The 9,818-nt window shown below is 38.2% G+C and overlaps 1 protein-coding gene across 28 annotated transcripts in view; it reads left to right on the top strand.

Annotated features, from left to right (window-relative positions):
• The window catches only part of Znf644 (zinc finger protein 644), a 79,944-nt gene that overhangs the window by 6,946 nt on the left and 63,180 nt on the right, over positions 1 to 9,818 (top strand). For 9 of the 28 annotated variants that reach the window (XM_029478076.1, XM_029478075.1, XM_029478057.1 and 6 more), the window contains one exon: positions 8,151 to 8,260. The exons of 17 other annotated variants lie outside the window; for them this stretch is intronic. The gene's annotated coding sequence lies outside the window, so the exon portion shown is untranslated. Of the gene's footprint in view, positions 1 to 8,150; positions 8,261 to 9,653; positions 9,761 to 9,818 lie in introns of all 28 variants that reach the window. 2 more of the 28 variants (XM_029478064.1, XM_029478063.1) reach the window with 2 other exon arrangements.

Here is a 9,818-nt window from a genome sequence, read left to right as displayed (position 1 = left end):
ATCTTTTTTTTTTTTTAATATTTATTTATTTATTATATGTAAGTACACTGTAGCTGTCTTCAGACACACCAGAAGAGGGAGTCAGATCTTGTTAGGGATGGTTGTGAGCCACCATGTGGTTGCTGGGATTTGAACTCAGGATCTTCAGAAGAGCAGTCAGTGCTCTTAACCACTGAGCCATCTCTCCAGCCCTCTTGTATCTTTATACTCTAAAATGCCATAATCTTTGTTAAAAATCATTAAGATAATATTAAAAATAGGCAAGTATAGGCCTGTGCCTCTAATTCCAGAGCTTAGTAAGTCAAGGCTAAGTGTTTGGTTATGTAGTAAGCTCTAGGCTATCCTGGGTTACACAGTGAATGAACCTTTATCTCAAAAACAACAAAGTAGCAAATAGCTGTAATTTTAAAAATCAGAGGTACATTAGATTATTTTATTTTTAAGGAATTGTTTTACAAACAATAGCTATATCTACTTTTACCCTCTCTTTTGGAGGAAAAATTTTACATATTCAAAGATAATCTGTGGGGTATCACAAATGTGGGTTAGTATTTTATTCCTGGATGTTGTACATTTTAGATGCTCTTACTGTTATAAATGTGTGAGCTATTATATACTTTAAGTTTAGTTTAGCTATTCTACAATATATATATATATTTCATATATATATGTATGTGTGTATAAACCCCCCTTCCCCCCCACACACAGAGGCAATTTCTGTCAATTTGAAAAAGAAAAGGCATGACAATGTGCACCCATAATTCTAGGGCTGGGGTGGTGTAGACAGGTTAATTCTCGGGGCTTGCGAGCAGCCAGTCTAGTCAAGTCTGTAAGCTCCTGGTTAGTGAGAGACCTTGTTTTCAAAGAGTAAAGGGTAGAGCAGTTGAGGGGACACTCCAGCTTCTGGTCTCCACGCGACTCTCAGTACAGGTCAGTACTGCACAATAGAGGTTATAAGAGTTTAAATTGTAGTCACACTGAAATAAGAAATTGGCCAAAATGTAAATATATTTCAGTCCAGTATATCCAAAATGCTGTTCCAATATATAACTGAAATATTTACATTCGCTATCCATATCAAATCTTTAAAATCACATGTTACTACAGACATAAAGCACATATTTCTATTTAGACACATACTGTTACTGAATTGGACTGTGTGGGTATAGAAAGTCGTTTCTAGGGTCTGGAGAAAGTGTCAAGTTGAAATTTAATTAAATGGCGGTTGAGAAAAAGGAATGCCTGAGAAGAATGTCACTTAAAAATATGGATGAAATTTAAAGTGTTGTACCCAACTGATAGATTGGAATTCTGGGTTAGGATATGTAAGGTATAGAGACACAGGCTAATAATTATATAGTGGCATGTGCATAATCTATTAGTTACTTTATGAATATTAGGCTGGTATTTAGGAGAATTAATACCAGAGCAGAATAAGTAAAATGCTGAAAAAATACCAAAGGCTTGTGGGGATAATGTTGTGTGATGGCAACTGATCAAGAAGATTGAAAAATAAGGAATAGATTTTAGTGATTTACAGTGATTTGTTTTTAAATGCTTTATTTAGGCAAAGCTTAATCCAAGTCTATTAAATACCAAAGAATATACACAGGTAGCTTTTTCCCTAAAATCTAGATCATGAGAATGGGACATTTTTTGCAGGGGCTGGGGCGGTGATTTAATGGCTAAGAGCACTTGCCATTCTTCCAGAAAATCTGGGTTCAGTTCCCAGTACCCATATCAGGAGATTCACAACTACCTAACCTGAGGCTCCAGAGTACTCTCTGGGTACATGTGTGTATACACACATACACATACACACACAATCTTTAAAAATTTTTTTTTCTAATTCTAGCACTTTTATAGAGGCAGGCAGATCTCTGTGGGTTCAAGGCTAGCCTATACTCTGTATTTCAAAACTTAATAACATTTCTGCACTAAAAAAGGTGTTGTGTATTGCCTTGTCGTAATTCCCTGTCAGACAGAGCCAGTGTTCTGACCTTTTATCACCTAGGTTGGCTTTGTTTCTGAACTTATTGATGGCATACCTAGCTTTCTTACGAAGGGTGGGAAGAGTTAATGAATGAGTCTTATGTCCTTGCTTGCCATTGTATGACTTTAGATGGACGTCAGATGACACTTGGTAAGATGGCTTTTTACCCCCATTGTGGTTTATGTTGGAGAGGAGCGTCTCAGCTTTTTTACTGGCAGTAATCCTTTAGTGGTTAGTGTTATGAGCTGGAAGTTTATTTAGAATTTAGAGATTCGAATTTCCCCTACAGATAACAGCTGTCTTTTCATTATAGTATTATTTATGCATGTAGACAAGAAGTATGTGGATTGTCCCTTTAATTGATGCCTCTTGGACCCTTTTTAATAGTCACTTCTAGATGAACTGTGAGGTTTTTGAGGGAGCTTAATAAGGTATTTGACGATTTCTTACTGTAATTGTGGAGGTAGTAACAAATTGTACTTGTTTTACAATTTAAATATCTACCTCTTAAATAAAAGGATTATGGCATTTGTTATCCTATGAATAACTGGAGCCTAACTTTATAGGCTGTTGCATATGAGTATAAATAGTTAAAACCTATAAAGGAGGCTTTACCAACTAGACATTGTGATGGGACCGCTGGCCAGGATGATGTTGGCCTGTTACCCTAGCACTTGGGATTGGGAATTGAAGGTCAACTTCTGGCTGCAAGGTTAATGAGGCCATCTTGAGCCACGCTAGCCTGTCTCAACCCTCCTCCCCACCCCTCATCTCCACAGAAAGAAGGAAGAAATGGAGAAATGTAATTGTTTATCATGATTTTTGCATACACTGTTTGAATTTTCTCTTCAGTTGGAAGCAGTAATTACATGACTGTTACTCATTAATGCTAAGCAGTAGAAGTCTTATAATGGTATAATATTAAGCTGGTGCTTTGGAGAAAATTTCTTTTTCCCTGAAATCTAGAAGACTTAGAATTGTAAAGGTATATGATAAAGAAAATATGCATCTTTATATTTTATTATACTTAGTTTTGAAGAATGGATGTTTTGTATATTCTGTAGAAATTGCCATAAAATATTTTATTATTAATATTTAGATTATGAATGTGTTTGAGCTAATGAATAAAAATTTGTATTCCATGTGAAAATTTTTGTTTTTGTTTTTGTTTTTTTTTGTCTTTTGCTTTGAATAAATGTATTTAATATGTTGCTGCTCTTGAGAATTTGCATAGTTGTCTTGAAGAGAAGGCTAACTGTATCTGCTGTATGTTCTTAGGGTAGGCAACTAGGGCTAATGTACAGTTGGGTAGACCAGACATTAAAGTACATGCTTTGACTTCAAAATGTTAAGATTTTTATAAAGGTGGGGGTCTTTTTGTACTGGATTTAGGAATTCACAAAATAATTCGGATGCCATTGAAGCTTTTGTGTAGAAAACCTGAAGAGAAGTGTTTTATGTCACTGTGTTGTGTGATAACCATTTGTGAGTTTGGTTTTGAGAAAGTTGATTTTGTTTTCAGAAACATTGTTTGTATTATGGCATGCTCCACTTTTCATAGCCTTATTTTTTTTTAACTGTTTGAAACTTTTTATTGCAAAAAATAGTTTTTACTGCAGTATGTGTTTTGTTGCATTTTTTAGTTGAAGGTCAGTATGTCACACTTTAAATTGTACCTGAGCCTGAGCAGCCTACCTTGACAAACAAGCAGGAGATGCAACAAAAATCAAAGTCAGAGCCAGGGAGATTAAATGCAGAACAAATCTGTAAACATTACAGAGTTAAAAATTACAATATCAGGGGGGCTGGAGAGATGGCTCAGTGGTTAAGAGCACGACTGCTCTTCCGAAGGTCCTGAGTTCAAATCCCAGCAACCAAATGGTGGCTCAAAACCATCTGTAATGATGCCATCTTCTGGTGCATCTGAAGACAGCTACAGTGTACTTAGATATAATAATAATAATTCTTTAAAAAATTACAATATCAGTAAAAGTGATATGGTTTACAGGGGAAATCTGCCTACCACATGTATTTGAACCTGGAGTGATAGAATAAGTTATTTATGTTATTTATTATGTTTTAAAAGTTTTGTTTACATCAGTTGGAATTGGCAATCTGTGCTTATACTTTTAAAAAATAGAGGCAGGGCAGAAATCCGGACTAAAAAGTAATTTTCTCTATGGGAATCCAAACTCTAACAGCTTCTTCAACCAACTATTTGTTAAAGACCCGAAGTAATTACCAAACCCAGAAAACACAGCTATGCTGCAGCTGCCCTGCACTGTCTTCATCTAGGGGGTGGTTGTGTAGTTGATTCAGTGTCTGCTGAGGGTGCTCTGCAGAGCTGTGTAAATGTGTGTGGATTGTTTAGTAAAGCTGCTTTGTAAAATAATGTTGTAGTACCTACATTTTGAAGAAGTGCTATGAGATACAAGGACTTAGCAGGGAGAAATGGTAGTTCAGAGAAAGTCGGAGGTAGGAATTATAAGATGTAGTAATTTTTCTTTACTAGAATTAATTTTAAAACAAAGGTAACACAAATAAACTTGATACATTGTAGCCTGAACTGGAGGGATCTGAAATTTTCCTTGGAGAATTGAAGTAAAAGGTTTCACTGATCATTGATTGACCAGAATTCTATGAAAAAAAAAAAAAGGTAGGGAGAATATGCTTGGGGAGGTGAGTGAAGCTGAAGGGCTAGGCAGAGCAGAGGAGACACTGAGAGGGAGGATGGGTGATACGCATGCTTCTGAGACCAGTTTTCCAGATGCTGCCTTAATCTCACCTGGTGTAGACGAAGTCAACTTTACATGCACAGATATGTACTTGCCTCTACTTCCCAAGTGCTGGGATTAAAGCTGTGTGTCACCACCACAAAACAAAACAATAACAACAAAGCCCAATTGATAATATGAACTGGTGAGGCTCCTAATCATGTAGTCCAGAGCTAAATTAAAACTAAGCCACTTGGTGCTGGAGAAGTGGCTTGGTGAGTAACACAAGGGTGAGGACTTGAATTTAATAAATGCTGAGTACAGATTTGTGCATTTGTAGTTTCAAGTTCCTGTGGGGGAGGAGAAGAAAAGAGGGGGGAGGGGCGTGTGTGTGTGAAGGAGAGGTGTGTGTGTGTGAAGGAGAGGTGTGTGTGTGAAGGAGAGAGGTGTGGGTGTGGGTGGAGTGGGGTGGTGGTTGAGGAGACAGGTGGGTCTGTGGACCTCCTTTCCAGGCCAGTGTCAGTCTAGCTGAAATGACAAGATTCAGGACATCTCCAGCCTCTATAGGCAGGCACACCTGTGAATAAATGACCAGACAGAACACATGCACTCACAGGAACATATACATACCAGGGTACTATTCACAAAGTGGAACAATGTTACTATTTTCTGCTATTCAACTATTTAGTTGGTGATAGAGTTTACATTTGAGCTATAAATTTTTAAAATTTATACATTTATATAGATATGGGTACTTTTCTGCATGTATATCTGCACACCAGAAGATAGCATCAGGCATTGTAAGCTGCCATGCAGATGCTGGGAATTGAACTTGGGACCTTTGGAAGAGCACTGAGCCATCTTTCTAGCCCTTAGTTATAAATTTTAGAATTCATGGTCTTTTTCCATAAAAGACTCAGTGACTTGAGTTTTTGTTAAGTTTGGTGTAAGAACACTTGAGACTAGCCTGGTCTACATAGTGAGCTCCAAGACAGGGCTACACAGACCTTGCTCCAAAAACAAAACCCACATTAATACCCAAGAAAGTTGTACTGTAATGATTGAATTTTGAATGAAATATTTGAGTTCAATGGAATGTGATGCTGAATTTTAATTAAAAAAGCACGTTAGTCATAGTGTAAGAGATAGTTGATATAAGAGCTGATAGAAAACCAGGCAATAGTTAAAGTTAATGATCTGGACCATCATTATTAAATAGGTACCTATTTTGAAAACTTAGAGCACTTGGAGACACTTAGCCCTGCACTAGAGGTGGGAAGAAATCAGGTCTCACGCTTGGTCAGGTGCTCTGCCTCTGAGCTATGCCTGTGCTCAGCATTAGGCGGAGATACTTACACATTTACTTCCATGACTGGTACGTGTTTTTATAGTTCAGATCATTTATCTTTACTAGAATTTTTAAAAGCTTAATTGAATGTGTATGTGTAGAATATTATTCTTGGAATAGAATTAGGAGAAACATGAAAGTTACAGCCATAACAACATTTAAATATTTTGCTTTTTAAAGAGTTCAAAAATATTGGAGTAAATGGAGTCTTAACAGCTTTAAGTTGGTAACATGGTAGTTTTGAAATAAACTTACATTTTAGCCATAATAGTATTAGCTTACAGAAGCTTTTAGAAACATGGGAAAATAGTTAAATTTGACTGTCTGAATTACCTGTTGTCCCCCAAATTAACTAAAGGAAAGACATTTCCCTTGCTGTCAAGTGGAAACTAGAGGTTTCATCTGTATTTTCAACCTGGGAGTTCTGTAGATTGGATGGGTGAGGAGAGGCAGCAGACAACCTCTCTGAATGTGTGTGGGCACAGGAGGCAAAGCTTTCCTCAGGTCTCACTCCTGCCTTTGTGGCTCCTGAGCTGTGGGAGTAGCAGACCACTGGCATTCTCGCTGTGGCCTTGGGTCCTTGTCAGTGGAGTAGTAATGAAAAATGGGTACCCACAGGAGCAGTCGGCACCCTGTGAAGGGCACCAGGACATGACGTGACTGTCAGAAACTGTGGAAGCACTTAGCCTAGGAGTGGTGGAGGACCTAGAGGCAATCTCAGAAGTCATGTGTGATCTGGTGAATACCTTAGGCTTGCTCTGCTGTTATAAAGGTGGCACTCTAGGTAGACACCATTTGCTAGGGGAATTGCTTTTCTGGCTGCCTCCTGGTTATCTTGTTTTCTAAGCCTGATTCACCAATTTTCTTTTCAAATGTAATTACCTGAGACTCAATCAGAATTGATTTCTACTCCTTATCCATTAAAAATTTGCTGGATTTTGTTTTGTTTTTTTCTTTCGTTTCCTTTCCCTTTTCCTTCCCCTCCCCCTCTTCCTTTCCCCTCCCCACCTCTCTGTTTAAGGCAGGATCTCACTCTGTAAACTAAGCTGGCCTGGCTGCAAACTCAGTGATCCACCTGCCTCGAGCTGGAATTAAAGGCTTGTGCCACTCTGCCTGGCCTTGCTGTGTTTTTAACAAGTGATAACTAATGATGAAAAGAAAAAATGGAAAAACCATACTAAAACACAAAAGCAAATGGATGATACCTCTGTGCTAAACCGATTGAGTGAAAGAAGAATTTAATTGTTTAATTATTCAGTCCATTAAACACAGTACTAGGCTTAAATTTGTGATTAAAAAATAGCTTTGAGACATAAACAATATTTCTCAAGTTGATAACCACCCTAAGGTTGGATTTTAATTTGCCTTTCGAATTTTATAAGTCAAGTAAACCATAACTAAAGACTGGGCCAATTTGAATATAAATGTATTTTCTCAAATTCCTGTGATTCCTTCTGTTTTATTAAAAGATGTTTTGGAAAGTTTTATACTAGGGGTTGGAGAAATGACTTGTGGACTTTGAGCACTTGTTGTTCCTTCATAGAAATCTTTTAAAGAAGGTTGTATATTGGCCTCAAAGAGGGTTTTAATTTTATAGAAGAGACATTCTATGAACTGTTATTTTACTGTAGTGTAGTAAAACTCAGTGTTAAGTGATAATAATCAAAGTAACCACTGTGCTTTGCTCGGACATGAAAACAATAGCATCCTTTATGTGAACATGGTCGGTCAAAGAGCCATTTAGCATCAGCATTCCACCAGACTTATAATACGGGATTGAGAGAGTGATCGCTAAAGCACACCCTGGCAGCAAGTGGTGACTACCCTTGTAGAGAGACCTGCTAATGCTCAGTGGAAGGGGCCTGGAGTTGGTTGTGAGTTGGTGGGTGCAGGGACTAGTAAGTCTGTGAACAGGCAACACTCACGGATCTTTTCCCTTCAAATTTCTTTTCTTACTCTGAATTGGAAGATCGGTGTAGATGAGAATAACTAGGCAAAGCTCAGGGAAAGGATATCATACCTGAACTCAGAGAGGGTAGACCAGATAGCTACACGCTGCGCTAGGAATCAATACCAGCCCATTTTCTCTTTTCAGTTTTGGCTGTCAGGATCCTATCCCAGATGCAAGACTGGAAAATTCCTCCTCCTCCAGCACACTGATGTGATAAAGAAAAAACAAATCTCAGTTGATAACAGAAGACCCAGGTAAATGGTTCAGATTGGCTGCACTGTAGTGGTACCTACGCACACACAGCTTCTGAGCAGCTTTTAAAAGAAGTATTTACTCTCAGAACTGAGGATCGCCCAATATTTGAGAATAGGCCAAGAATGGTAGAGAAGAAAGTAGACATAGAAATGCTGCAAGAACACAGTAAAATGTCTAGAAATTAAGGAAGAGTCATAGAAATGTGGAGTAACAGGATGGGAATTTGAAAACACTACACACCTAAGAAAAGAGTTGGGAGTTCAAAATCTTAATAGAAGGTTGAATGATAAAGTCAAGTCTTCACAAAAAGTAAAAAGGGGTGCACAGCGGAGAAGGTAAAATTAGAACACTTTGGAGGTTTAACATGGGAAAACCAATTACAGACTAGGAGAAATGGATGGAAGAACTAAGTGGTTGAGCAAGAGTTGAGTTTTACATAACGGTGGGGTTCACTGGAGCCGGATGATGGTACACTTGTACCTGAAGCAGGATTGCAGTTTTGAGAAATGTGTGGGGTATGGAACTAGTTGAGGTTCAACTTGGGTGGTGTAGCAAGACAATGTCTCCAAAAAAAAGGAGTGAGGGTGTGGTCGAGCTGGGCTGTAGCGCAGTGATAGAGCACTTGCCTAGTGTGTGCAAGGCTTTGGATTCATTCCCCAGGAAAACACAGATGCCTTACAGAGTGTTTAGTATAGTGTTTGAAAACATGACCATGTTGAAGTTGTAGACAACAGAAATAAAGGGAAGTGCTTTTCCTTAGTCATGAAAGGATTACAAATTAGCATTGGGAAGTAGTTGGTGATGGGATAATGCTTTTAGGACTCTGCAGGAAAGTTACTCCATTCCTCCTTTTGTACTCTACTAACTTGTCAAGTGTGGGAGCAGGTATAAAGCTAAAACCTGGTTGGAATTTTTAGTTCAGATGCAGTATGCCTCAGGAGGTCACTGAAATGCACACATTAAATAAATGATGGGATAAATGCAGAGAGGAACGATCCCATTCTAGACAGGAGTGCATAGAATGTTTGCAGTGGAGGCAGAGGGGGAACCAAGGACCGAATGTGTAGCCAAGTAGCCGGTTCAGATTGGGGCGGGGGATAAACAGTTCTACGTGGTTTTGGGGAAAACAAAACCCTGGTTGAGCCCTTTCCAACCCCTGGAACCAGAACTGTTGTAGGTTTCAGAGGTGCTTTTTTTGTTTTGAATATTTAAGTGGAAAATACCAGTTGACATCAGATGCCCCTAAAGTTTTGGATTTAGGAGCTTTAGATTTCAGATTTTTGGATTAGGGGTGTTTATAGAGTGAAATTTTATGGGTTATATTTGTAAGGGGTATTAAATATATATATATATATATATTTAAATGGTTGCTTTTGGCGTGTGACTTCCTAGCAGAGTTCGGGAATATTCTAGTTTTTTGAAACTTTGAAGAGTGATGCTCATTCTTCAGATTCTGGCATAGATGTCAACCTCAGAGATGTCAGCTGAACCTCTTCCTGGTAGGTCTATTTAGAGTCCTTATATCTTGAGTCAATTTTGGCAGTCTGTGTTCTTATT

The sequence above is a fragment of the Mus caroli genome, chromosome 5, assembly GCF_900094665.2.
Source record: "Mus caroli chromosome 5, CAROLI_EIJ_v1.1, whole genome shotgun sequence".
In the NCBI taxonomy this organism is placed as follows: Eukaryota; Metazoa; Chordata; class Mammalia; order Rodentia; family Muridae; genus Mus; species Mus caroli.
Note: the sequence above shows the minus strand (reverse complement) of the source record. Positions and strands in the feature narration are given on the sequence as shown.